Raw genomic sequence first — 26820 nt, forward strand, 5'->3', positions numbered from 1 at the left:
CCCCTCCCCCAGTGTTCCTGCAGCCATATGTTGCCCAGCACAGCCTGCTTGTGCCTTTGAAGGGACCCCAAGGTGGGTGTTTCAGGAGGCGAGAGGGGTTCATGCCTCTGTAATATCATGTCTTCCCGTCTGCCCTCGTCACAGTCAGCACCGTATGGAACATGTACTGTGTCCTCGGGCTTCCATAGGAACCTAGGTGTGCCATCGCTTATGTGGGCTGTCACATGGGTAGGTGTTATTTCCCCCAAGGTGTAGATGGCAAAGCCGGCCCAGAAAGAAGTGTCTTTCTCTTTCTCAGGGAAGCTGGGAGCAGGGCTGTGTCTCCAGGCCTGGCTGCCTGGAGCCTCACCCTGCTCCTCAGCTGCTGCACTCAGGACCCGGTTGAGGCTAAAAGTCAATCCCCACCCCATCCCATTACACGGCTGGCTTCTGAATAGGCCTGCACCCCAGAACGCAGGACCCAGCGAGGTTGTGGGAGCTCTGGCTGGGGCGCTGGGTGGTGAAGTGACTGTGGGAGAATCCTTTCTTGACAGTCACTGCAGAAGGAGAGGCGCCGGGCTCAGATAAGCCAGTGCAAGGGAGGGGGGAGGGGGCAGGAGGGAACCCCAGGTCCCTCTGAATCGAATGCAGAGTGTGTGTGTGCACATGTGTGAGTGGGCAAGTGTGTGTGCACGTGCATGTGTGTGAGTGTGTATGCATGTATAGCATGTGCATGCATGTGCAGCATATGAGTGTGTGTGCCCTGCGGAGTCATTGCCCTGGTGAGTTTTTTCTTGCTTCCCTCTCTTGTGCCGGCTGGGGGCTTTCTTAGAGGGTGAGGACTAGTTAACTGCATCGTACTCTGTGCCAGGACAATGCTGCATGAAGAGTAGGTGCTCAGTATGTCTTTCTAAATCTAGAACTTTCCCGGGACACCTGAGCCATATAGCCCAGAGGGATAGCTAGGCCTCTGCTGAGGATCGAGACTGGCCCCTCCCCCTCGCCTTCCCCCTCCCCTTCTCCCTCTCTCCCCATCGGACTCCTGTCTTCCTTTGGGACTGGAGGGGCCTGAAGGAAGTGTCCCTAATGATCATGGGCCATTTTCTTATCCTCTGTGCCTCAGTCACCCCATCTGTAATATGGGTATTCAGACCCATATCGCTGACCTTCACCTTCTGAACTGCTTCCCTGGCAGCCAGGCCAGGAGGGTGTTTGCCTCATGCTCCCCCTCCCAGCTGGTTCTTCCCTGGGGAGAGCAATGGTGAGGGGAAGGGAGGGGGTTAGGCAAGTAGCAGGTAGAAGGAAATGGCTCGCGCCCTCCTGTCTAGGAGGTAGGAGTCTGGCCTCTGCATCCTGCCTTCCCTCCCTGCGGGGACAGACTGGGACTGTCCTAGTTTTAACACTGAGAGTCCCACGTCCCAGAAAACCCCCCGTCTTAGGCAACTGGGACGGTCGGTCCCCCTCCTCCCTGGGGTGCAGGGGCAAGTCTCTGCTCACCCCTCCAGGTATGTCATCACCAAACAGAGGGGCAGTAACAGGCTGGGTGCGAAGGGAGGAGGAGGGGCTGCAAAAGGACATTGACGAGCCTGGTGCGCCCTGTGCTTGCGCAGCCCTACACTGGGGACATCTGTGCTCTGTGCTGGGTGGCTGAGAGGGGCGGGCTCCCAGGGGACCTGGGGCGCCCTTCCCCCCATGAAGCCTCCATGGGGAGGACCCAGATTCATATTTGGCTGACGGAGCTGGGCCCTTTGCTTTAGAGCAACCCGAGTTCCAGTCCTATCTTGGCCACTTGCGGCTGGGTGGTTTTAGGGGGGTCATTACCCCACTTGTGAAACAGAGGAAATGAACAAAGCGGGCCTCCAGCAAATGCTTGATTCTTCCCTGTGTTTCTGCTCTGCTTGCCCCCAGACCCCTCATTCTTTTCTGGCTTAAGGACAGTTAGAGGAAACACAACGGGAAGGCCAGATGCTGAATCTATCCAGAGACCTGGGAGGGGGTGGGGCGTGGGAGGTGGCTGAAGAATCATCATCATTTAAGAAATCTGCCTCTCCCTCCTTCCCCCAGGATAAGGGTCGCTATGTCATGGATGATTCTAGGCGAACTTCCCCCAAGGAAGGCCTGTGACCCCTGACCCCAGTAACCTGTATTTAACACGTTCAAAAGCTCCCACTCGCCCCAGAGAGGTGACCTGAGCTGGGACCAAGGCAACAGAGCTATAAACAAGCGGGCTCCGTGGGCTCAGGAATCCTGAGCGAAAAAACAGAAGGGCTCAGAGGCCCCCACCCCCCACCCCCGTCCTGGACTGTGAGCACGTGCACGTGGCCAAGGAGGGTGGATGGGGGAGGTGGGGTAAGGGGAAGATGCTCAGGAGGTGGAAAGAGTTAGGGGGGAAAAAGTGGGCAGCCTTCCCCTCAAATAAGAAGGTATTTTCTCTCTCTGACCCTCAGTTTTCTCACCTGTAAAATGGAGCTAAACTTACTGTCCTCATAGGATTTTCTTAAGTATTTGGTGAAACAGTGTGGGTGAGTGCAGCTCCCAGGAGCCCAGTCGTAAGAGCTCAACAGTCCTAGAGGGGAACATGGAACGGAAAATGTGCTAAATCAGGGGGCAGAATGGGGAGATGATTGAGGATTTAAATGGCTGGCACTCTGGTGTCTGTCCATCAATGAGTCTTTGTCGAGCACTAACTAAATGCCAGGTGCTGGGTGAAGCAGAGAACAACACCGGAGAGTCCCTGCCCCCAGGGCCTCCGTAGGAGACAGGCAACCAGATGCCCCCCCCCCCAATTCAGTGCGAGAGGTGCTGGGGGTGGGGGACAGGCTCTGAGGGCCATGAGATGGAAATGAGTTTCTCTTCAATTTTGCAAACACATTTCCCGCTGGGGATGGGGGACAGGCTCTGAGGGCCATGAGATGGGAATGAGTTTCTCTTCAATTTTGCAAACACATTTCCCGGGCATCTTTACAGAAACTTCTTCTGATCTCTGCTCCCACCACTACCACTGCCCACCTAGACCTGCGTGGTGTGTCCACCTCTCTTGCACTGACCTCAGTCCTCCCATCTTCTTGATGGGAAAGCCGAGGCTCTCCTGCCAGATCTTCTGGAAGTTTCTACGGGGCTGCATTCTGGGTTAGCTGAGCTTTTTCCCTTGCTCTGTAACCTCAGGCAAGAAACAGGCTCTCTGCGCCTCAGTCTTCTCACCCGTGAAGTAGAGTGAATGACCCCCACCTCACACTGTTGGAAAGCGCCAAGTGCCCGGGGCCGGCCGTGCCTGCTGCGCACAGTAGGCCCTCAGAGTGAGGGTGCCCATGCTGCTTCTGGCTGCACAGGGGCCAGGGCTCCTGCTCCCAGGCTCAGCCTGGCCTTTGAAGCTCGGGGCAGCTCCTTAGTACCGCAATTAATTACCGGGACAATGCCGCTCAGCCCCGCCCTCCGACTGCGCCTTCGAGTGTCAGGTGGGGGGCGGGGGTGCTGGGAGGGGGAGGTTAACGGCTGTCTGTTTGTTTATGGGCACAGGACGCTTTATTGGTTTTACACTCCGGCCTGTTTTGAAATCAAAGAACATTTCCAGGGAGGGGTGGGAGCCAGCCGCCTGGAGCACAGGGAGCGGCAGCATTTATTTCTTGGTCCCTGGTATTTATTTCTTGGTCCCTGGTCAAGCTCAGCCTGGTCTCCGCCTGCACCTGTGTCCTCAGAGGTATTCCCTGGGGACAGGTGGGTGCTGGGGGGCGGGGGGCAGGGCAGCAGCCTCTTTTCTATGAGTTTGGGCTTTGATCACCCAAAGCCTCAGGCGAGCACTTCTGAAGGGTGTGACCTGGGACTTGGCCAAGCTGCCCGTGTCCTCTCTGGGCTTCTGTGATTGTCTTCAAAAGATGATGACCCTGCCCGTGACCTTGACATTCGCGCTAGGTGACATTCAGTGAGGTGATAACGTGAGGTAACCTTTGTGAAGTCCTGCAGTTGAGTTGGCGCCTTCATTTCTTCTGTAGGTCATTCATTTATTCATTCACTCACTGATTCTCTTGCTCTGTGAGAGAGGCGGCCGCTTCAGGTCAGAATTCTGCTTGGAATTAGAAAAAAACACACCTGGTTTCTAACATCCAAAAACATTTTATTAGTTTGTTGTTGTTTTTTAAATATATTTTTATTGATTTCAGAGAGGAAGAGAGAGGGAGAGAGAAACATCAATGATGAGAGAGGATCATTGATTGGCTGCCTCCTGCACGCCCCCTACAGGGGATGGAGCCCACAACCCTGGCATGTGCCCTTGACCAGACTCGAACCCAGGACCCTTCAGTCCTCAGGCTGACGCTCTATCTACTGAGCCAAACCGGCCAGGGCGTTAGTTCTTTTTTAAAAAAAATATATTTTGTTATTGATTTCAGAGAGAGGAAGGGAGAGGGAGAGAGAGATAGAAACATCAATGATGAGAATCATCCATTAGCTGCCTCCTGCACACCCACTACTGGGGATGGAGCCCGCAACCCGGGCATGTGCCTTGACCAGGAATCGAACCGTGACCTCCTGGTTCATAGGTCAATGCTCAACTACTGAGCCACACCAGCCGGACTTTATTATTGGTTCATTACACAAGAACGACCTGTTTTTTTGTAGGGAAGGAAGGTCAAACGCTGGAGGAGTATAGAAAGTAAAAAGTTCGCCATCGCCTCCCTCCCACCCCCAGAGTTAAATACTGTGCATAATACGGGAGTCTGACCTTCTGGGTGTTTCCCGGAAGGGCAGTGTGCACGTCCATCCGTCCGCTTGTTTTGAGCTAAGGGCTTGTGTGACAGGCACGGTCTAGACGTGAAGAGTTAGTGTATCAGGGCGTTGTTTTCTAGAGGCGGGAGCGAGAGGCCACTTCCTCCCTGATGCTCACCAGCTGTGGGTTTGATCGGTGGTTTTGTCACTGTCGATCCGACAGGTGATAACTGATGTGCCTGGCCGTGTGCCGGTCACTTTCACCCGTTAACTCGAGGAGCCCGCTGTGTCTACTTTACAGATGGTAAGACCGAGGACCAGAGAAGTAGAAGGTTACGTCAGGCCTCCTGCTGGAACCTAGCTGAGCTGGAATTGGAATCTGGAGGACTCAGGGGTGTGCGGAGGAATGGGCCCCATCCTGAAATACACCTGCTCAGTTACCTGCAGGGCTGGCCTTCTCCAGGCTGGCCAGGAAGCGTTCCGTGGCTTCTCCATGGCCTTGGAGCTAAAGGCCAGCTCCAGAGTACCTTGTCCCTCCTGCTGAGAGAGACGGAGAAGAAAGGGAGGCTTAGTGCAGTGGGACCCCCAGGCTATGATGCCCTTTCCCAATCTAGGAGCCCGCCCCTCAGCCACCGGCATTAGGCAGCGGGACCCCCAGGCTATGATGCCCTTTCCCAATCTAGGATCCTGAAACTCACACCAGATCGTTGTACTAAGGTTGGGATTTAGCCCCCAAAAAGCTGCTCTTACATCAGACCCTCCTCACATGTCAGGTCTGGAAGCATCCAGTCTGACCCTCTCACTTTCACAGATGGAGGGGCAGAGGTCCCAGAGAGGTTAAGTGACTTGCCCAGGGTCACACAGCTAATTGGTGACAGGGCCCGGACAGCTTCCATCTTGCTGGAAAGACGATCTCCTTCCTCGGAGGCAGCGGTGACCTCTCTTCTGGCCCCACAGGGTCTGTAGCCACATCTGGGTCTTCCCTTCCCCGCTGTGGAGAGCCTGCCAGCCCGGAGGAGGCCAGGAGGCATAACAAACGGGGAGCTGGTGACCTGGAAAAGGCAAGACCAAGTCTGCGGTGGGGGAGGGCGTGGACAAGCGGCTCCCAGGGACGGGGGCGAGGCGGCCACGCTGGGAGTCCTTTGGCGAAGCTATCAGAGGCTTCGCATTTGGCCAGCACTTCACAGTTTATACAGCTCTTCCAAGGCTGTGAGCCGCACACTCTCAGTGAAGTAGCCTGGTGACCCCTCGTGGGTTTTGCACGGGGGGAAACTGAGGCCTACAGGTGGACATCAGTAGCTCAGAGTCACACAGTGAGTGATGGGGTGTCAGACCTGGGTGGGGAAGAGCTTTGGGACCACTTAGTTCTCTGTTCCCATTTTATTTTACTTTTTAAAGATAGGTTTTAGCCCTAACCAGTTTGGCTCAGTGGATAGAGCATCAGCCTGCAGACTGAAGCGTCCCAGGTTCGATTCCGGTCAAGGGCACGTACCTTGGTTGCGGGCACATCCCCAGTGGGGGGTGTGCAGGAGGCAGCTGATCGATGTTTCTCTCTCATCGAAGTTTCTGGCTCTCTATCCCTCTCCCTTCCTCTCTGTAAAAAAATCCATAAAAATATATTTTTAAAAAAAGATAGGTTTTAATTGATTTTTAGAGAGAGGAAGGGAGAGAGAGAAGCATCGATGAGAGAGAAGCATCAACATCAATCGGCTGCCTCCTGCCCGCCCCCTACCAGGGATCAAGCCTGAAACCTGGGCATGTACCCTGACCGGGCATCGAACCAGTGACCTCTCGGTGCATGGGTCGATGCTCAACCACTGAGCCACGCTGGTCAGGCTCTGTTCCAATTTTGTAGATGAGGAAGGGGAGGCCAGGAGCTTCTCATTCTGGGACCATCCCCCTAGACACGTGCTGTTTCCCTAGACATATGACAGGCGAACCCCAGGTCCTTAGGGGAAATAGCACAATGCATTTCCTTTCCCTGGGAACATGCCACCTTTTGACAAGGCCCAGCCTGAGATGCCACCCTTTGGTTCCAGTGATTCAAACATGGCATAGGGTGGTGGCTAAGCTTCCAGGCTCTGGAGTCAGCTGGATCCGAACTCCAGTCCGAACTGCTGTGTGTCCTTGGGGAAACCACCTCCTGTCTCTGGGCCTCAGTTATCTCACGTGCAATGTGGCGTCTGTTATACGTAGACAGCAGTTGCGTGGGTCAGATGCCACAGGCTTCGCAGAGAGCCTGGTTACGGTGCTTGGTCAATGTGGGTGGCTGCTTGTTTTTATGATCAGGACAGCCTGAGGGGGCTGTGATTGGCTCTGCTCTCCACCGCAGTGGCCTGGGCAGCACAGCTGTGGCCCACCGTGCCCGTCACTGGTCTCTGGTCTACACAGAAGGAAGGAGGTGTCTTGTGCCTGGAGCTAGACAGACCTGGGCTTGGGCCGGCTCGGTGGTGTTTCAGCTGCAGAAATGGTGACGTTTCCTATAAAAGAAAGGAGGTGGTTATTTGCATCTCCTCTCCCCAGAGATGGTGACAATTCAACTCAAAAGAATAACACATGCTCTGGCTGGTGTGGCTCAGTTGGTTGAACATCGCCCCACCCACCAAAAGGTGGTTGGTTTGATTCCTGGTCAGGGCACATGCCCAGGTTGTGGGCTCAATCCTTGGCCGGGGTGCGTACAGCTGATCAATGTTTCTCTCTCTCCCTCTCCCTTCCTTTCTCTCTCTAAAAAAATCAATAAAAACATACTTTAAAAAATAATAACATATGGGTGGGCAAAAGTAGGTTTACAGTTGTGAGTTTGTGAAGTGGTTTGTTTTTACATTATTATTTATTAACTAGAGGCCCGATGCACGAAATTCACGCAAGGGGCTCGGCCCTCGCAGCCCTGGCTTCGTCTGGAAGGTTATCCGGAAGGACCTCTGGTCTAATTAGCATATTACACTTTTATTATTATAGATTATTGTATTTTCCATGGAAAGAACTGTAAACCTGCTTTTGCCCCACCTTGCATAATTTGGAGGGAAAAACCCGGCTCTGCAGTCCAGGGTGGAAGGCCAACTCCAAACCTCAGGCCTGTCCTCCACGTGACAGAGGGGAGACCCTGGGCACCTGCTGGCCTGTGGGGACCTCCCTCCGGGTTCTCCAGAGAAGTGTGTGGGTTGTGGGGGGTACGCTCTGTCTCAAGCCCCAGAGGGACGAATGGCCCAGGTGAACACACCTGCAAGAGCCACATTCCCTCTAGTAGCTGCCCAGCCTGTCCTCGAGGGTGCGAGGGGGCTGCCCTGACCATCCCAGCCCCATCTGAGTCAACTCTAGCCAGCCCAGGACTGTGGGGGCGGCTCCGGGGTGGGTGGGGGCTGGAGCTCAGACATCTCCCCATTCAGTGCCTGGCAGGGTCCTGGGGGTTCATCCGCGGTGCGTGGCAGCGTTCCACCTGAAGACCGGCTTTGAAAGTCAATTCTTTGAAACCAGGGGAGCCAAGGCCTCGAGGGCCTCTCAGAGCAAACAAGCTTTTGGCAAGTTCAGAGAAAAGCAAACTGGATTGAATTTCCCCTCCGACTCACCTGGGGAAGATTCAGGCGGTGTGGTGGCGGGGGCGTCTGGGAGCTTGGCTCCGGGGATGAGCTTAGGGCACAGGGGTCAGGAAGACCCTGAGACCTGCTACCGCCTGTGGTTCCCCTGGCGGCTCAGGATGCTGCGGTTGGCAGGTCTTCCTTGGGCCTGACTTCATTTCCTCGAGGTGCCGATCCAAAGATGACGGGACCTAAACGTCTTACTCCGGCTCAGCAGCTAAGTGAGGTGCCGAGGCGAGTCCTGACCCTGCAGCAGCTGGCGTGTGGGCTGTGTGTGTGGCTGTTCTCACCTGTAAAATGGGGGGAGGGGGTTAATAACACCCACAGAAAGGACAGGTGTGTGGGCTTCACCTGCATCAGGGGAGTCCCAGGGGAAGGGAGGATGCTCGGTCTGCACACATCCCTGACTTTGCAGCAGCCCCAGGAAGCCAGCCCTCACTAACAATGGAGCCCACGAAGACGAATCCCAGCGGGGGGATGGATGCTGGAGGATGCAGTTTGAGGACTAAGATTCTGCGTAAGGAAATGCACACCCCTTAGTCTCTACAAGTCATGAGGTCCTGGCGGTCAGGAGGCAGTCGCTGGGATGGGGAGCTATGTACTCTGAGAAGGTGGTAGAGGCAGCGGGGGGTGGGGGGGCGTGTAAATGACCTCCCCAGCCCAGTCCCAGGAGCTCCTGCCCACCTGTCAGCCTCAGCTGGGACCCCTACCCCTGAGCCAGCCCAACCAGCACCTGGAGATGGGGAGGGTCCCATCTTTGCCCTTCTCTTCCCCCAGCCAAGGCCAATGGGACACATGCCCCCTCCCCTGCTCCCAGTTCTCCCCCTCTCTCTGCGATCTCCATGATCCTCCCCCCACGCCCATCTTTTAACCAGGCAGCCTCGGGAGCTGAAGAGGAGATGGGAAAATTCAGGGCAAATCTGGTAACTCTGGGGCAGTGGTTCCCATCCCTGGCTACACAGGAGAGTCACCGTGGGCAGCTTTTAAAAATCTCAGTGCCCACGCTGCACCCCCGACCATTACATCAGAACGGGGAGCAGCCTTTTTTTTTAAAGCTCCCTGAGGTTTCGAACCCCTGGCCCATGAGTCAGAGCTGCGGATGGTCCAGTCACAGGGATGCCTGAGCCGTGCCCTCCCAGCTTCAAGGTCCTCACCTGCAAAAACCAGGGACCATCAGAACAGTCAGATGAGAAGGGGGGCCTGTGAGGAAGGCTTGGTACCTGGTAGGTGCTCGTCAAATGCTTGTTAAAGTAATAATGGCTCCCATTCGCGGAGGCCTGCTCCTTGCCAGGTGTTTTGCGTTCATTTACGTACGCTTTTCTCTGGACCGACTCCTGGACGGGCACATCGTCCCCCAGGAGGAGGGTGGCCTTGGTCCTGGGTCGGGGCAGGCCCTGGAGGAGAGCCCTGGCTGGGTCTTGTTTGGACACGTCGTAGGGAACCTTCGGCAAACATGACTCAGCTGTAGCCAAGTCCCTCCCAGGCCGCCGGCTTCCTCAGGTTTCTCCCTGCGACAAGTTAGGGCCCAGGAGGATGTGGCAAGCGCCTGTGTCGGTTTTCCTGGGAGGCCCCTGGAGGGCTCAGGGGCCAGGGCCAGGGGGCTCTCCTTTGCCTCCCTTTCCTCAGACACTTGCTTTGCCTGAGCACCTACCTGCCTCCTAGATCCTGGGGCTCAGAGAGGCGAAGTGACCAACCCGAGGCCACCCAGGATCCAAACCTCCCGGTTTCTGGTGTCAAAAGCCATCTCGCTGGGAGCCTGTAGTTCGACATGGGGACGAAGGCACGATGCCTCTGCACACCCAGCCTGGCCAGACACCACTTGGTTCCTGGTGCTTGGCCTCAGTCTCCCTCTCCTCCCCACTCCCAGGTCTGGAGCACCTGAGCCTGGTGACAGCCAGTGGCATTGCTGCCAGGCTGGCAGGGGAGGCCCAGGAGGAACCCAGGGCATCTGTAGAGCTGCAGAGCCTGGGTCCCGAGCCCATGGCCTCAAAACCGCGGCCACACAGGCAACACCTTCAGGGGGTCCCTGTCTGCAGAGACCTGCTGTCGCCACCCCCCCACCCCTCTTTGCTGACATGCCCTGAGAGTGTCTGCAGCTCTCTGGGACCAGAGAGGGAGCCTGACACCAGCCCCAACTCTCCCTCGAATCTGCTGTGTGATCCTGGCTAGTCACATGCCCTCTCTGGGCTCAGTTTACTAACCTGTAGGACAATGAGTTGGGAGGAGTGATCTCTCAGGCTGCTCCCAGTTTGAAAAGGTCTCGGACGTTAGAGACCAAGTCCATCTGGGGAATGTCCTACGCAGGGCGCAGGGCGCTGTGCCTGCTCCAGGCCCCAGGCGCTGCCTCTCCGAGCCCCGGTTTCCTCGTCTGCAGATGGAGTGATAATTGCAGCATCGGTTAGTGAGCTAATCCCCAAAAGGCCCTCAGCAGTACCTGGCACAGGAAGCACTTCCGGTAGCTGGGGCGATCGTGGTAATGGTTTCCCTGCTCCCAGAGCCCTGTCTGTAAAGTGGGGGTAATAGGTGCTAGCAGGTGGAGCTGGTGCCAGGATTACATGGGATAGTAAGAGCCCAGCCCTTGGCGCCTGGCGCATGGTCCCAGGTGGTGTAGGATCAGTGATGGGCACAGGTGTGGCTGGGTCTCCGCTCTCCAAGCCCCATCACGGGAGCAGAGGGGGCAGGAGCTGAGGAGTGGGGGGAGGGAAGGGACAGGCTGGGGTTGCCCTGCTCAGGTGCCAAGGGAACTCTGTCCCATACACCCTGAGTGCCAGGCCCCGGGACCTGCTGCACCCTCCCCGCCCTCTTAGCCCGTGGCTGTGGGCATGTCAGCCACACCGCAGCCCGGCCCTAGGCCAGGCCTCCTTCTCCACCCTCTTGCTTCTCCTGGGGCCAGAGCTCTAAACCCTAATTTATGAAACCTGTGACCTGGAGCCCAGACCCACACTTCCCTAGGGCCCCCGTCTGTCTGTCCATTCATCTGTCCAGCACATGGCATCTCTGGTCTGGCTCCAGGCCCTGGAGGGCGGTGCTAGACGGCGGTGGGGGCTGCGGGCTCTTTAGATGACAGCCCAGGCCTGCGAGACGCCACCCACCTGGCTCCCTGTCCCATGAGGCACCACTTAAGGGGATGTACCCTGAAAATGTGGAGGGCGAAGGCGGGGCTGGAGATGCCTTCAGAAATGGAGATGGGAGGCATTTGTTTATAATTTACCGCCCGACACGTAACGGGAACCCGATGGGACCAAAGGCCCCACACTAACCCCACTCCTACCTCAAAAGTGCTGGAGCCAGTCCAGTTCTCTGGAGGCAAAAGCACCTCAAAGCATCACAAACTGTTCCGCACCCCACCGCATGCCGCTCGCCTCCACCCGCCCGCTCTGCTAACTTTGCAAGACTCCGAACTGTTCCCCGACCAGTCGGGCGCCAGCCTTTCTGAGCTGTGGGGCAGGAAGGCGGGGTGGGGGGGGGGGGCTTGCTCTCGAGGTAGAAAAGGGCCAGGGAGGCAGTTTGGGAATGCACTACAATATTCCGGGCCCAAGACAAGCCAAGAGAGGGGGCCGGTGATGGAGGAAGAAATCCAGTTTCAATTTTCCTCAAGAGAAAAACGAGAGACAGAATAATTTTCCAGGGTGCAGGCCTAAGTAAAACCTCCTTGAGACATTGCGAGTTATTAAAGAGGAGGAAAGAAAAGACGTTGTAAAATCAGTTTGCCTTTAGCGGAACTGTACAACGCACTCTTATTTCCAGGGGAATCTAATTAGCGGGCAGGCGGCCGGGCCGTGAGTGGGTGGGAGCTGGAGCCTGGGGCAGGGAGGCCCCGTGGGCTGGGGAGGAGGGCGGGGAGGGTAGAGTGGGGCTTTGGGGAGGAGTTCCCTCCCAGCATGGTGCAAGGCTCAGCGGGCTTGGGTTCAGATCCTGAGTCTCGGCTCTGCCTGATGTCTTGGAGTTGGTGGTGAACCTAAGCTTCCGTTTCTTCAGTTGAAAATGGGACTTGTGCACCTCGTGGTTGGCGTAGTTGACAGGATGAGATGAAGGAATGTGTAGCCAGAGCTTGACTCCCACTGGGTGCTCGATGCGCGTTGATTTCTGCTCTTTCTTCTCCACCCGGCGACCAGCTTCCACACGTGCAACACCTACACTGTCTGCATTCCGGGACCCCTGGTTGTCCCCTTCGCTTTCAGAACCTCCCTTACCATCTCCCCTCTCTTGCCCCACCGACCCTCTGCCACCAGATCCCCCATGGTCGGCAAACTGCGGCTCGAGAGCCACATGCGGTTCTTTGGCCCCTTGAGTGTGGCTCTTCCACAAAATACCACGTGCGGGCGCACGTACAGTGCGATTGAAACTTCGTGGCCCATGCGCAGAAGTCGGTTTTCGGCCTGGGCAAGTCTATTTTGAAGAAGTACTGTTGATATTTGGCTCTGTTGACTAATGAGTTTGCCAACCACTGCCCTAGCCTCCCCGGATCACCCTTCTAGCTCAGCCTCTGTCTGAGGCCACCAAGCCATCCATCCTCCTCCCCCCACCCGGCCTCTTGCAGGATACTTAAGATTATTTTAGCCCAGCCGGCCGGCGTGGCTCAGTGGTTGAGCATGGACCTATGAACCAAAAAGTCACCGTTCGATTCCCGGTCAGGGCACATGCCCGGATGGCGGGCTCGATCCCCAGTGGGGGGCGTGCAGGAGGCAGCCGATCGATGATTCTCTCTCATCATTGATGTTTCTCTCTCTCTCTCCCTCTCCCTTCTTCTCTAAAATCAATAAAAATATATTTTTTAAAAAGATTATTTTACTAAGAGATGGATGATTTTGCTTAGAAATACGTAACAGAGAGCGGATGTCCGGAATCGTGAGCACCCGTGCACGCCCGGCACACTGGCAGGACCAGGGCTGGCAGGAACGTGTGTCCCTCCACGCTGACCTCCCCAAGCACAGGACCCAGCATCCCCCACACCCATCCATATCTCCAATGCTGCTTCCCCTCCCACCAAATGCAGCCCAGGCATCAGAGGGAGAGGAGGAAGGAGGCAAAGGGGGGTAGAAAAAGAAGCATTGGCGGGTGAACGTTGGGCAGTTTCCAAGGCCTTTCTGCTGTCCTCACTTAAAGAAAGGGAGACGGGGGCGGGGGGCAGGAAAGGGGGGGCAAACGGGGTCTGTATGTGGTTTCAGACTCCAGTTCAAGTCCTGGCCCAGCCACATAGAGCTGTGTGGCCTTGGGTAAGTCATTGCCCTCTCTGAGTCCCATCCTAAGAGCTGGTTTAATGTCGGTAAAGCCTGCCCGCCGGGTCTGGGCTCTGTGAGTGCCCGTTATGCCTGCCGAGCACAGTACCTGGCACGGGGGAAGCGCATCACCGATGCTCCATTTTCTCTCCCCAGAGGACCAGTTGTTCTTCTGAACTGGGAAGCCCCACCCCGCACCCTCAGCGCCTTAAATGAGACTGTTTTTCCCACCCCCAGATATCGAAAAGCATGCTTTTGTCCTTTGAGAACTAGTGTGTTTTCAGATCCCACCCCCTCCCTGCTGTTTAATGTAACAGCTCTGGCTGGCCACAGTTGGGGGAAAATCACATTATTTTTTCAAGATTCAGCAAACTGGGCCCAGAGCAATAATTGCCCCAGGGTGCGAGTAACAGATTTTATTTTTATTGATCAAAAAACATTTTTTATCAAAAACACATCAGATGAGAAAAGGCGTAAGCAGCAGGATCAAATTGAATTTTAACTCCTTTAAAAACTGGCTCCCTCCAGCAACCCGTTCCCAAAGATGTCGGGGTCTGCAGTGAGATGCTCTCGGCCGGGGGGGGGCGGGGGGGGGACTCCCCGGGCAGTGGGGCGGCTGTGCAGGCAGCGTTGAGACGCCGCATTTGCATTTGGTCCGCCTTCCAGTGGACCAAACATCTGGGTACAGGCTGGGGGATTGAGTGGAGTACCCGGTGTGGGTTTGCAGACGCTGATCCGCCGGACCTCTTGGAACTGTTCAGCTGGCTAGCCGCGGCGTTCAGCCTGGGCCAGGTGTCTGGCGTTGCATAAATACATCTTTAATGAGATGGTCGTGCAGGATGAGCCCAGCACACTTACGCACGGGTTTGGAGAGCAAACCGTCGTTGGCATCTGTCGGAACATTGCAAGTTGGTGCATAGGTCTGGGCATGCAGGAGGGGCGATGCATTCATTCTTAAATGTGCATTTGTTCGTTCATTCGTTCGTTCAATAAATGTGTGGAGTTCTTCCCATGGACAAGTGCTCTTCTGGGCCTTGGGAATAAAGCAATGAACAACACGGTTACAATTCCTCATCCTCCTGGAGAGGAAATACTGCCCCATCCGAATTATTCAGGCTGGGAGGCTGGGAGGTGGGCCATGGAGGAGGCAGGTGTCAGGCGTGGTCCCTGACTTCAGCCTTTTAAAGGCCACTCTCCTGAGACTGTGACCACTCTTGCCCTTGCTAATCTGATGGCTGAATTCAAAGGGGAAGGTGGGGGCAGAGGGAGGGAAGGAAAGAGGACTTAGGTAAGAGCCAGGTGGAGAGAAGCGGTGTAAGTAGGTGGGTTCGGAGGCTGGGGCGGGTCAAGGGGTAGGTTGGGTCTTGGTCAGGGCTCCAGGCATCCTGGGCTGTGGTCTATGGAGCATCCGCCGATGCAGCCACCATGGCAGGCAGCAGGAGTTCACCTGCCAAGCTTGCCCCTGGCTGCACACACCTTGGGCTGAGCACCTCTCCCCGCACCCCACCCTCCAGTGTGAAATTGACCCAGAGTTTTGGAGCCCTGGGGGCTGAGGGCTAGGCACCCTCTTTCAGGCTCTCAACTCCCATTCTGATGATTGCAAAGAAGTTGCATGGTTTTCTCCTTCCACAAAGCAGGATGCTTTTCTTTTTTAGCTCTTGCGATTTTTTCCCCAGAGTTCTGTAGCACAGTGGTTCTCAAACTGGGGTCCGGTCCCCTGGGCCAGCAGTGGCGGCAGCAGCCTCACTGGGGAACTTGCTGGAAATCAACTTCTTAGACTCCACCTTCTGCATCAGGGGCCCGGCCATCTGTGTTCGACATGCCCTCCAGGGGATTCTGATGCCCTAAAGATGCCAGGCAGGACACTTGGTTTCCTTTTAAAACGCACTCCGTGGCTTTGGCGCCGAACCCGCCCCGGGTTTGAAGGGAGGCTCTGCCCTGAGCATTTGAGCAGGTCTGCACAGCTCTCCGAGCGCTCACACAGAGCACCGGCCCTGAGACGATGGCGAGGACGCCGTGGGAAGACACGATGCCTCAGCTCCCGGGACACAGTAGACCTGCCTGCCACCCCTTCTTCCTCTTGTCACTGGTTACCGGACAGAAGCCACCCTGTGCAAGTTGACGAACGTGTTCAACAGGGCAAGTGCTGAGCAGCCTTGAAAACTCAACCTCACCAGCTCCGGGAGCAAGAGAATCAGAGCTTCTCAGAGTCACAGAACCGTCAGATATCAGACCCAAAGGGGACCAAGTCCAATATCTCAGAGGCTCCCCGAGGCCGTGTACCTGGCCCAGAGCCATCCCTCTTGTCCCCCTGCCCCCTTCCGACCGCACAGCCGCCTCCTTCCATCTCTGTCCTGCCCTCTGAGTCACTCTGCACAGAGACTCACAGCCAGGGAGCCCCACATGCTCTTTGCAGATATCTCTTGAAGGTGGGCATCACGTCCATTTCGTTCTCTGCTCTGTCAGCCCAGCTAGTTCAGCACCTACTCGTGTCCAGCACTACGTGCTGAGTGGACGCATTCCTGTCTTGAAGGTGTGGCCCCGAGTTGGAGTTTTTCTTTGGTTCTTCGCCTCATGCCAGTTTCTCTGGGGGCAGGCACCTGGGCAGGGGGAGAGGACAGCAGCCCCAGGGGCACCCCTGCCCTTGGTGGGTGCGGGTGATGCCTCCATGGGCCCACGGGCATCGGCACCGGACCTGGCTCCCGCCGGTACGTGCTTCAGGACCCGGGTTTTCCAGGGCTGCGCGTCGGCCTGACATAATACGTAACAGTAATTAAGAAATAAGCCGCCTTGCCCAGCTTCACAGCGATCATTTGGCTAAGTAACGACCATGGTCCAGTGCCTCAAAAATCACCATTAGAGTACGCTCCTTAGGGCCATAAAATTTCTCGTTTTCTGCCTTTCATCAGCCTCCCCCTGCAGCCTGCGCCCGGCTTTATTTATACATTCGTCCTCAAACAATGGCAATAAACCCTTTCCCAGCGTGTTGCAAATCAGAAATTTGTCCACATTTTTCCACCACCTTCCACTGCGGACCTGCTCTGCCTGGGAACGGCCCCGCCAGGCCAGCTGCAGCGGCCAGGCTGCGGTAGATTGATGGGGGCACGACGGGATGGGGTTGCTGGGGAGAGAGGGTGGGGAGGGGGCAGCGGGAGAATGCACCATGAAAGGCCTCTGGCTGCCCAGCGACCAGCCTGGGACACAAGGGGCTGTGACTGGCCCAGGGGGAGGGGTGCGGAGGGGAGAGTTAAGTTTCCCCACCCCCTTCCCCTGAGAGAAGAAGAAGGGCCTGGAGACTACTGGGCAGCAGGCTTGGCCCCAGGCAGGATCTGAGGGCAATAAAATCCACCCCTCTTGCCCCCCAGGAATCAGATGATCACAGGGTGTCCTGCAGTCCCCACAGTAGAACCCAGTCCCCTCTGGAGCCCCTCACTGCCCACGTGGACCAATCGTTCTTTCCTCCAGCAGCAGGCATTTCCTGAAGCCCCACTGTGTGCCGGGAACCATCCCGGGCTCTGCAGTGTGAAGTAATGAATGAATCGGCTACAACCCAGGCCTCCTTCTCAGGGTTACTCTTAGAGATCCAGGAGGACCTCTTGTTTTGGGGGCCCAGAGAGGGCTTAGACTTGCCAAGGGTCACACAGCAAGTTGAAGGCAAAGTCAGACAAACTTCAGGGTGTAAATCACGAGCCCCCTAGTCTTTCCAGCCAGCCCCCAGGCTCCCTGGGGACCCTCCTCCGGGCAAGGTAATAGTCCTGTCATCTGGCTGGGGGCCTTGGGGGTGGGTGGGCTGGGGGCCTGTGGCTGGTTTGGGGGGCACTTCTGCAGTGACCAGCTGATGGCTTTGGCCTTGGTCTGGGGAGGGAAGACTGCTCTGCTCCATGTGCTGCCAGGTAAAGCTTTTGCTTCTAAGGAGGGAGGCCGGCCTCTGTGAAAGCCCCTCACCCGGTGGCAGGACGTGCCCCTTGCTTTTCCCGTGATCATCTTGACTTTCGTAGCTGCTCTGGATCAGCCCGCAGCTCTGCCACCTTTAGGAGAGTGGTTCTCTCTAAAAGGGGCAGGATCAGCCTGGCCGGCGTGGCTCAGTGGTGGAGCGTTGACCTATGAACCATGAGGTCACAGTTCAATTCCCAGTCCGGGCACATGTCTGGGTTGGAGGCTTGATCTCTGGTGTGGGGTGCAGGAGGCAGCCAATCAATGATTCTTTACGATCATTGATGTTTCTATCTCTCCCCCTCTCTTCCTCTCTGAAATCAATAATAAAAAATACTTTATCACAGTCATTTCCATCTTTGCCATTTTCCCCCAAAACATGGACATCTGACAGGTATGTAATAGAATTAAGAAATTTTTCCCTCTGTTAAGAGAAACTCCAGCACAGCCAGAGCCAAGTTTCAGCCCAACCATAAAATTATTTTCGTTGCTACTTCATAACTGTAATGTTGCTAATGTTATGAATCATAATGTAAATATCTGATATGCAGGATGGTCTTAGGCGACCCCTGTGAAAGAGTCGATCGACCCCCAAAGGGGTCACGGCGCACAGGTTGAGAACCGCTGCAATAAAGATATATTTAAAAAAATAAATAAATCAAAGGGGCAGGGTCTGAGCTCTCCACTAGCTTCTGTGGTGGTGAAATGTCACTGCTGGAGCTTTTGTCAGTGGGGGTCTGTGGGGTGCCCGCAGGAGCTCAGTAGCTACCAGTTGGGCCACGCTCCTCTGTGCACCATGACCTGCAACACGACGTCAGGTTTCGGAGTTTCCTTTTTAAACAAAGATGGAGGTGGGGTGGGTGGGAATTGCATGGAGGGGAGTGAGCCCGAGGGAGAGAAATCCATGCAGTTCCGACACGACTTTGGGGAAGCTTGAGCCCCAACATGTCTGTGACAGCAGGGGCCACGGTCTCTTTGTTTACCTGGTGGCTGCACTTCCGGTTAGAACTGTTCTCAGCAGCTTCTAGAATGATTACCAGAGAGCTGTTCCCAGTCACCCTGCCCTGGGGTAGCACCCAGTCATAACAGAAGGAACACAGTTTCCAGCCTCAGGCAACTCCCAGCCTCAGTGCGAAGCCGCCATCTCTACGCAGGGCGTCCCCGGTTTGATGGGGGAAACCGAGTTCCCACACTCAAGAAGTTCAGATGACCCTTTTACAAACGGGGCAATAGGGTGTATTTGGGAAACAGAAGAGCCGCACTGAAAGTTCGTTGCCAGTCCAGCAGGGGTCGGTGCCAGGGGCCGAGACGATGGCACAGGTGGCAGGTGCCACAGGGATTCACGGAGAGCTCTCTGGCCATGACAGTCCTGGAGAACTTTATGGACTCGGTGGCCCTCGAGCCCGGATTTGAAGAGTGAGGGAGGGAGACAGTAGGAAACAGTGTGAGGGCACCACCCCAGGCCACAGTGGTAGACGGCCCAAAAGTGCCCTGCAGGGACAGGCACGTGTGGGCCCAGCACGAGGGGGACCTTGAGGACCAGGCTCACAAGTGCCACCTGGTGAAGAGGGGCCTCTGGGCCAGTTGTGGGGGTCTCACTGGCACTCTGTCATTGAACTAGTTACCCCTTTGAGCCTCAGTCTCCTCATCTGTAAAATGGGCTGATAATAACATTCACTAATAACGGTCCTTACCTCTTAGGGTTGTAGTGGGAAACCAGGACTTGCTACAGGAAAGGCACGTGGAAGCTCCAAGTTCGTGCACAGCTATTTTTGTTCATTCTCTGTAGCCTTTACGCCCAGTCCTGCTGTAGGAGACTGTGTGTGATCACATAGCCCTGGCTTCGGGGTACTGGGAGCCCCTGGTTTAAGAACTGAGCCCAGAGGCAGGGGGTTCGATGGACAGAGGGAGGCAGGGGCTGGGGTCCTGAGGCCACTTTTCATCCCTCCTTTGACAACTTTCCAACTGGCTGCACCCCCCCCCCCCCCCCCCCCCCCACCCCCAGCGCTCCAACACCAATGGGGGCGGGGCGGGAAGGGGAGGGGCGAAGGAGGGTCCGGCAGGCTTGACTTCTCAGGCATATGGTCCTTTCACTCTGCCTTTGTGGGGTGCTGACGGGTGGCCGGGTTGCCTTTTCCTGGCCATGCCCGGCAGCTTCATCTGGCCACGGGACCCCAGCTGCTGCTCTTTCCCCTTCGCTGGTTTTAAAGCCTCCCCAGGCCTCCCCAGGCCCAGCTTCCTGAGCGTCTGTCTCCCTCTGGGGCCCTTAGCACCTGCCAGCATTTGTGTACCAGCTGCAGCACTTACCTGAGACTCCGGCACCCTCTCCTCCCACGGGCACCATTTGCACCTGGAATGGCTTTCCCTGGAGATGGGATGGGATGTGGGGGCTGTGGGCGTGGCTGGGGTGGTGCAGAGCCCCCACCATGGTAGAGTAAGGAAGGGATGGCAAAGGGGTATTCATTCATGCATTCATTCATTCATTCATTCATGCATTCATCCCCAGTTTAGAAATAGAATGAGTCTTGGGAGTTGAAAAGCACGTCTAGCATCTATAGCTCTTAGGAGGCAGATCCAGAATTCACAGGAATCCCAGGTCCATCTGACCCCACAGCTTCTCTTCCCACCTCCCCCCAGTGTCTGCCTGCAGTGGCCTCGGCCATGCTCTGTAAGACAGACCCCGTGGCAAGCCCCCTTTCGGGAGCTGGCAGAGAGAGCTCTGCCCGTTGCCCACTGAAGAAGTCAAAGAAAACTGATTGTTTTCAGGGTTGTCTTAAAGTCACAGGGAGAGTGTGAAAGGGGACAATGAGCTGAGCCCCTCTGATGGTGGGCTTGCTCCGGCCTCTCAGGCGCCTGCCTACCTGCCCCGCCTCCTGCCCTCCCCCATCCACAGCTGCTGCCCCTTCCAAACTCCACATTGCTAACCTGTTGCCTAGGACACCAACAGGTTCAGGAGACTGAGTTGGAAGGGTCCGCATGGCATCTTCATCTTCACTCCTTGCCTTAAGGGCAGGTGACCCTCAGTTTGGGACTCGGCTCCCAGTAAGTCTTCTCTGATGCCTTTGCCTCCTAGGGTTCCAGCCCCCTACAAGCCCTCGCTCCTCGCCCATTGGTGGCTTGTGCTTGGTTCACAGTTTCATGCAGAAAAGCTCCGGATCCCCTGTGAGAAAGCATGGCTCTGAATGCCGGCAAGGCAACCACATGGTACCATGTCAAGCAGTACTACTTCCTCCTTCCTAGATCTGCCCCTTCCTGGGAGGCATGTAGAAAGAGCGCCCTCCAGTGGCTGAGAACCGCATTGTGCTGTTGGTACTGAAGCCATGATCAGGTTCAGAGTAAAAAAAAGGGGGGGGGGGCGCGCCCTCTAGTGGCTGAGAACCGCATTGTGCTGTTGGTACCGAAGCCATGATCAGGTTCAGAGTAAAAAAAAAAGGGGGGGGCGGGAGGGGGGAAGAAACAGCCTGATGGGTTAGATGGGGGCTTCCCAGAGAAGGGACAGTTTTGTCAAATTTCGGTTGCAAGCTTCCTAAGCGCACTTTCCCCCCTCCCTCCTCTCCTTGAGTTGGGAGAGTGAAGTTGGGCCAGCTGACGCATCTCAGGGCCTGAGGAGTCGCATAGGATTTGAAGGTAGATAGGACCTATTTGGGTTCCCACCTTCCGGGCCTCGCATCCCCCAGGAGGCCTCGTGAGAGCAGGCCTGCAGTGCATTAAATGCAGACAGTTTTGCTGAGTCCCGGCAACGTGGGCACCTCACACCCAGATAGACGAGGACGCTGTCCGGGAGGGGTGATGCCCAGCTGAGTCGGAAAGGGTGAGGAGTCACGGAAAAGCCAAGGAATCGGAAGGCTGAGACGGGGAAGGGCAGCCATGGCAGAGTTCGGAACGGTCACCAAGAGCAGAGATGTGTCGCTGGAGACCACGGCTGAGGTCAGCCACGCCCCAGCATTCCACATGCCTGATTACTACACGTGGATGTGGAAGCTGGGCAGTGATGAAGGCCAGTAGGAAAGAACAGATTCGTCTGAGGCCTGGTGTTGGAGGAGAGCTCTCCGGACACCCTGGACCGCCAGAAAGATGGACAGATGGGTCCCAGAGCACAGTAAGCCCCGGAACATGTCTGGAGGCAGAAACGACAACACGGAGGCTGTCCTGCGCCGGGCGCCTCAGGAGAAATAATGCTGGGAAGCATGGAAGGCGGCAGGAGAGGTGGGAAACCAAACATGAGGTGGGTTTTCGTAAGACAAGCCACAGGCCCGAGTGCCCAGGAGCCGAGCAGGGGCGGGACATTGTGGACGTCATTCATTCATAGGGTCTCCAGGAGTGGGAGCCTCCGAAACGGCATGTAACACACACGCGTGTCCCTGGCACTGTTCCGTGTGCTTTCACCTCCTCATGCGTCCACTCATTCATTCATCCCGCAAGTACTTGAGCGCCCACTTTGTGCCCAACACTGGAGAGTCAGCAGCGAACAAAGAAGACGAAAACACCCACCCCGCATGGAGCGTGCGCTCTGGGGACAGTGGGGGGCAGGGAGCTGGGGACAAACAGTGGAGTAGAGTATTTAGCGCGTGAGATTGCGACATGGACTGTGGAGAAATGCAAAGCAAGGCGGGTGCATGGGGCCCTACTATTGTCCATGTCTTACACGTGGAATCCACAGAACCAGGCCAGCTGTGCCAGGAGCCTGTGCTTTTCAATTCCCCCTCTGCGTGGCCCAGCCCCCCTGGAAAAGGCAGGCCATGGGGGGCTGGGGAGGGGCTCCAGGCGGAGGACCCAGCCTCTGCAAAGGCCTGCAGTCGCTGGGGTTGCTGGCGTCCAGGGAGGGTGGGGTGTGGGGTAGGTTGGGGGCTCACAGGGCCCCTGAATCTCCTGGCTTTGGCTCTGGGCTGGTTGCATGTGAGGTGTGAGGGGAGAGGTGAGGGGTGTTAGGAGGAGTGCCAGGTCTGCCCTGTGGGTGCTGGGTGGCGGGGCCGAGATGGGCACCCAGGAGAAGTTCAGGCAGAGGGGGTGGCCAGGAGGAGGTCGCTTCCAGGAGGTCTGTCTTGGGGTTCGAGCCCCACCTCTCTGTCTGGTCCCTGTCGCCCAGCCCTGTGTGCGGGTGAGGTGGGGGTGGGCTCCTGCAGACATTACCTAGATGCACGCACCACACGCCGGTTACAGCTGAGCGGTTCCAGGGAGGGGTGCACGGGAGGGCGCCGCCTGGCCCTGGCTGTCCGGGCCCCCAGCTGAGCTGTAAATGACTTTTCCATTTGCCGAGACCTGCGCCCAGGCCTGTTTGGTATTCAGGGACGCCCGGTCCGCACTCGCCAGCTCCCGGCTCTGCCCGAATTACTTGATTAAAACGCATATCAACTATTATGTGATTCGCTCCTCTGCCGCAGCTCGAGCCGGCCTGTGTTAAACTGTAATAAAGGCTGGGGTGGGAGGCGGCAGGGACGGGAGCGCAGGAACGGGGTGGGAGGGTGTCTATGGGGGTGGGGGGTCTGAGAGAAGGACCTCACACTGTAAGGCCATTGCCGGTCCAGAATTTCTGACGAGGATTTGGAGATGGGTCCACTCCCTCCTGCAGGTCCAGAAACTGTGACCGTCTCATTTCCAGGCTTTTCCTTGGGCAAAGGGAGAGCAGGGAAGGCTTGGGGGGCGGGGATGGAGAACAGCCACCTGGGTTGGTTTCCATGATCAGAAACGGAATCCTCCATCCCCGGGAATTCACTGCACGAAGTCGACTGTCGCTGGGCTGGGAGTCCTGAGCCCTGGGTTTCCCACCCAGGCCCACTCCCCTGGGATTCCACCGAGTGTCTGGAAAATGGGGCTACTCCTGCTGGCCTGGCCCTCCGGGGCTCAGGGGACAAACCGTGTCAGGTCAGTGAAAGGCTTGTGCACTGTAGGATGCGCGCAGAAGCTTACGGTGCTCACTGTTGCCTTGAGGCAGGACTATTTCAAAGAAACTTTGCCATCATCCTTCGAAGCCCTCTTCATCCGAGAAGCCTTTATTGAGCACCTGCTGTGTGCGGGCACCGCCCCTGTTGCAGTCACGGGGCTCCTGGTGCAGTGGGGCCCAGACACCCAGAGAAGGCGAGTTTGGTGTCTCCCAATGAGCTTGGAGAGCCCCGAGTATTGGCGCCGAAACCAGCCTGACGGGCCCAGGAAGTCGTGCCGGGGGCACCCAAGAGCTGGGCTCTGCTGGCTGAGCAGGCGGCTCCTGGTGGTGGGGAGACGTGCCAAGCAGAGGAAGCTCCGGTTCAGAAGCTGGAGCGTGGGGACGGCCTGGCTCGGTCATCGTAGGAGGCCGAGAGCTGGACGGTACCATGTGGAGAGGCAGGGTGCGTCGGACACGGGCAGGAGGGCGCGTGTGGTGGGGCCTCGCTGGTGTATCGAGGCTTCCGGGGTCAGTGGCTGTGCAAGCTGGTGGTCTCCAGAGGAGGGGGGAGGCTGGGGTGGGGGCTGTGGGGCTGCCCCAGCCATATGCTCCCCACTTCCAGCAGCCTGGCCTGGGCTGGCCTCTGCCTGAGCAGACCTCATCCTACCCACCCTTAGGGTCCCCCTCTCCCCCGCCACCCGTCCCTCACTCCCTCCTGGGCTGTTCTGTGGGTCACATGTTTCACACCTGCCCTGGCCCCGATTCACCTGGGGGCTGGGTTTCCTTCATCGGACTGGGAACATCCCAGAACGGGGAGGTGGGGGGTAACTGATAGCTCTCCCATCAGATGGGGAGCTTCCTAAGACAGAGGCTGTTTCCCCCCGAAAAGGTTGGGAGGGCCCCACGGTGGGGCTGGTTTTCTTCCTTGCTCTGTATGGGACTCCCCACATCCCTAAGCAGAGAGAGGACCCGGGAACCCAGGAGGGTCCCTCACCATATCCCTCTCTCTCGGGGGGGCGGGGGGAGGGGGCCCTATCTCCAGCACCAGCCTGTCCCGCCTCCACGAATCTTCCCGTCGCACAGCTGCTGGAGGCAGGAGACAGGGCTGCAGCTGGCCAGGACGCTGCTCCCCTGCCCGCCTCTGTGCAGCTTCCGTTTAATGAATGCGCTCCCATGTCCCCTCGCCCACAGCCCCTCCCTGTGCCAGCTGCCCGGGCTTTCGCTGCGTGGAGGACTCAGCCCCAGCCATCGGGGCCTCTCTGTGGCCAAGTCCACCTAATCCTGTTGATTAATTTAACTCTGAGACTAATGGGTTCCAGAGGCGGGGAGAGCATCATTGGGGAAACTGAAGCAAGGGCGGGGGGTGGCATCAGGGCTCTTTGTGAGGGAGCCCCCCTCTCTCAGGCTGCTTTGGTCCTGCACCCACCCTCTACCCTTTCTGCAATCATCATCACCATCACCATCAGCAGCAGCATCCTTCATGTGCGTGCCCCGCTACGGCTCCCGATGATCCCCGCAGTCTTCTTTCATTCCATTCTCCCAGCAGCCCCGTGGGGCCCGCGGGCGTGTATCATCCTCTTCATTTTCACAACTGGGAAAACCGGGGTCCAGCGGGGAGGCCACTGATCCCAGGCCACACAGTGAGGGGGAGACAGAGCCCAGCATCCGGGTGTCAGGCCTCCCAGACCAGGACTCCTGACTAGACCAGAGCTGCCCCAGACGGCCCCCCAAATCCTCCCAATCTATCCTTCTTCCCCTTCCTTCTCCAGGAGTGAGCATGGACTTACTGGCTGTGTGGCCTCCATCAAGTTACTGAACCTCTCTGAGCCTTTTCCCCTCTTTGTAAAAGCACCAGTAGCCCAGCCCGGCTGTGGAGCTGGCACAGACCAAGAGGGCTGTCTTCCCTGGGCTGGGCCAGGGCGGAGGCCTGGAGTCACACAGTCCAGGTCCCTTCGGCCTCTCTCCATCTCTGGCTAGTGGGACAGAGCCTTGCTCTCTCCACTCAGCAGCCAGGAAGTTGTTATGGCAACCGTCAACATCCTAGAGGAGCCTTTCAACCAACAGAGGCCTGAGGGCCCTCCTTTGCCTTCCCCAGTCTGGTTTTGGTCTGGGCAGCTCTCTGGGCCCCCGGAGACCCCAGATCTGTGCTGAACAAGGGGTGGGAGGAGCAGGGAGATGAGGAGGAAGGAGACTCAGACTCCACGGTGAGTCTAGAAAGCTGCCCGGAGTTTGGAGGGCCAGGGCATTGGATGCGCACGGGGCCCGCGTGGGCACTGAGGCTGGGCAGGGCAGTGTCGGAAGCACCTTGAACGCATCCCGCGGCCGGTCAGTTGCTAACTGCATTCATGCTTTTGGGTACAGCCCCAGGGCCTGTTCTACTATTTCCTTAAAAATTTACTTTATACGAAAACACCTTAAAAAACGGAATTCAAGGAAACGAATGCTCTCGTGATTGGAAAGTGAGTATCATGCCCTGTACATCGGTGGGAACCATGAAAACAATGTTGCTAATTCTACTAGAGGCGGGTCCTCTCCTTGTTAGAAAGAGAGAACAGCAGTGTTAAATGTGTACTGTCCTGTGTGTAGCCACCAGCCACACCTGGCTGCGTAAATGTGAACGGAAGTGAAATAACAGGAAACATTCAGTTCTTCGGTTGCACTAGACACGCGTCCAGTGCTCGTCCAGCGCGGCCGATACCACCACGTGGAAGCACGCAGGTCCGAGCATCCCCCATCGCGGCGTTGCTGGACAGCGTGGCTCTGGACGGAACTGAGACTGAGTCAGACTGGGGGTCTCCGAGGACAGGGCCACCGGTCCTCCTCACTCAGCTCCTGGGTCCCCACTGGAGGGGGGAGTCCGGTGCCCTGTTCACCAGCGGTGGGCCTCCTCCCTGCCTGCCTGCCACGCCCTGCACCTCCTTCCGAGGCCCCGAGGGCTCCCTCTCCTCACCACTGTCAGAAAACTGAGGCTACGCAGTGAGTTTCAGGAAACGAATCCTTGCGATTAGTTGTCTTTGGCTCTGAGCCCCAGACGTGCTGGGGAAGGTGCCCGGCTGCCAGCTGTGCCCCCCGTGGCCGCCTCTCAGTGATGGGTTGACAGGCAGTCGGGAAAGGGTGGATGAGGGGGATGTATTCAACCCCAGTCTCTGCCTTCAGGAACGAGGCCGGCCACGATGAAGGGAGGGCTCCCTTGCCTGTGGTTCCCTTATTGTCACAATCAGGGACAGCCTGGCAGTGACCGATCAAAAGCAGGCATGACTGTCCAGTGGCCAAGGCAGCAGGACGGAGGGGGGGCACGCAGGTGGAAGGGCACTGCCCCATGGGAACACGACCCCTTGTGCCCTTTGACACACCAGGCCTTTGCACGCGCTCGCCCCTCTGCCTGGATGCCTTTCCCTCACCTCCAGGTGACATCGAAGAGGCTGCATGAGGTTATTGGGGGTGGGGGTGGGGGTGGGGAGGTTGTCCCTTGTGGGAGGACCCTTGGCCTATTCACGGAACCAACATTTGAAGCAATTGGGTTAAGAACGGGTGGAGACGGGACACTATTGCA

The 26820-nt window shown here is 57.1% G+C and overlaps 1 protein-coding gene across 1 annotated transcript in view; it reads left to right on the forward strand.

Annotated features, from left to right (window-relative positions):
• The window catches only part of PAX7 (paired box 7), a 143531-nt gene that overhangs the window by 71813 nt on the left and 44898 nt on the right, over window positions 1-26820 (forward strand). The gene's annotated exons all lie outside the window — the stretch shown is intronic.

This window comes from Myotis brandtii, unplaced genomic scaffold (assembly GCF_000412655.1).
Source record: "Myotis brandtii unplaced genomic scaffold, ASM41265v1 scaffold754, whole genome shotgun sequence".
Lineage (NCBI taxonomy): Eukaryota > Metazoa > Chordata > Mammalia > Chiroptera > Vespertilionidae > Myotis > Myotis brandtii.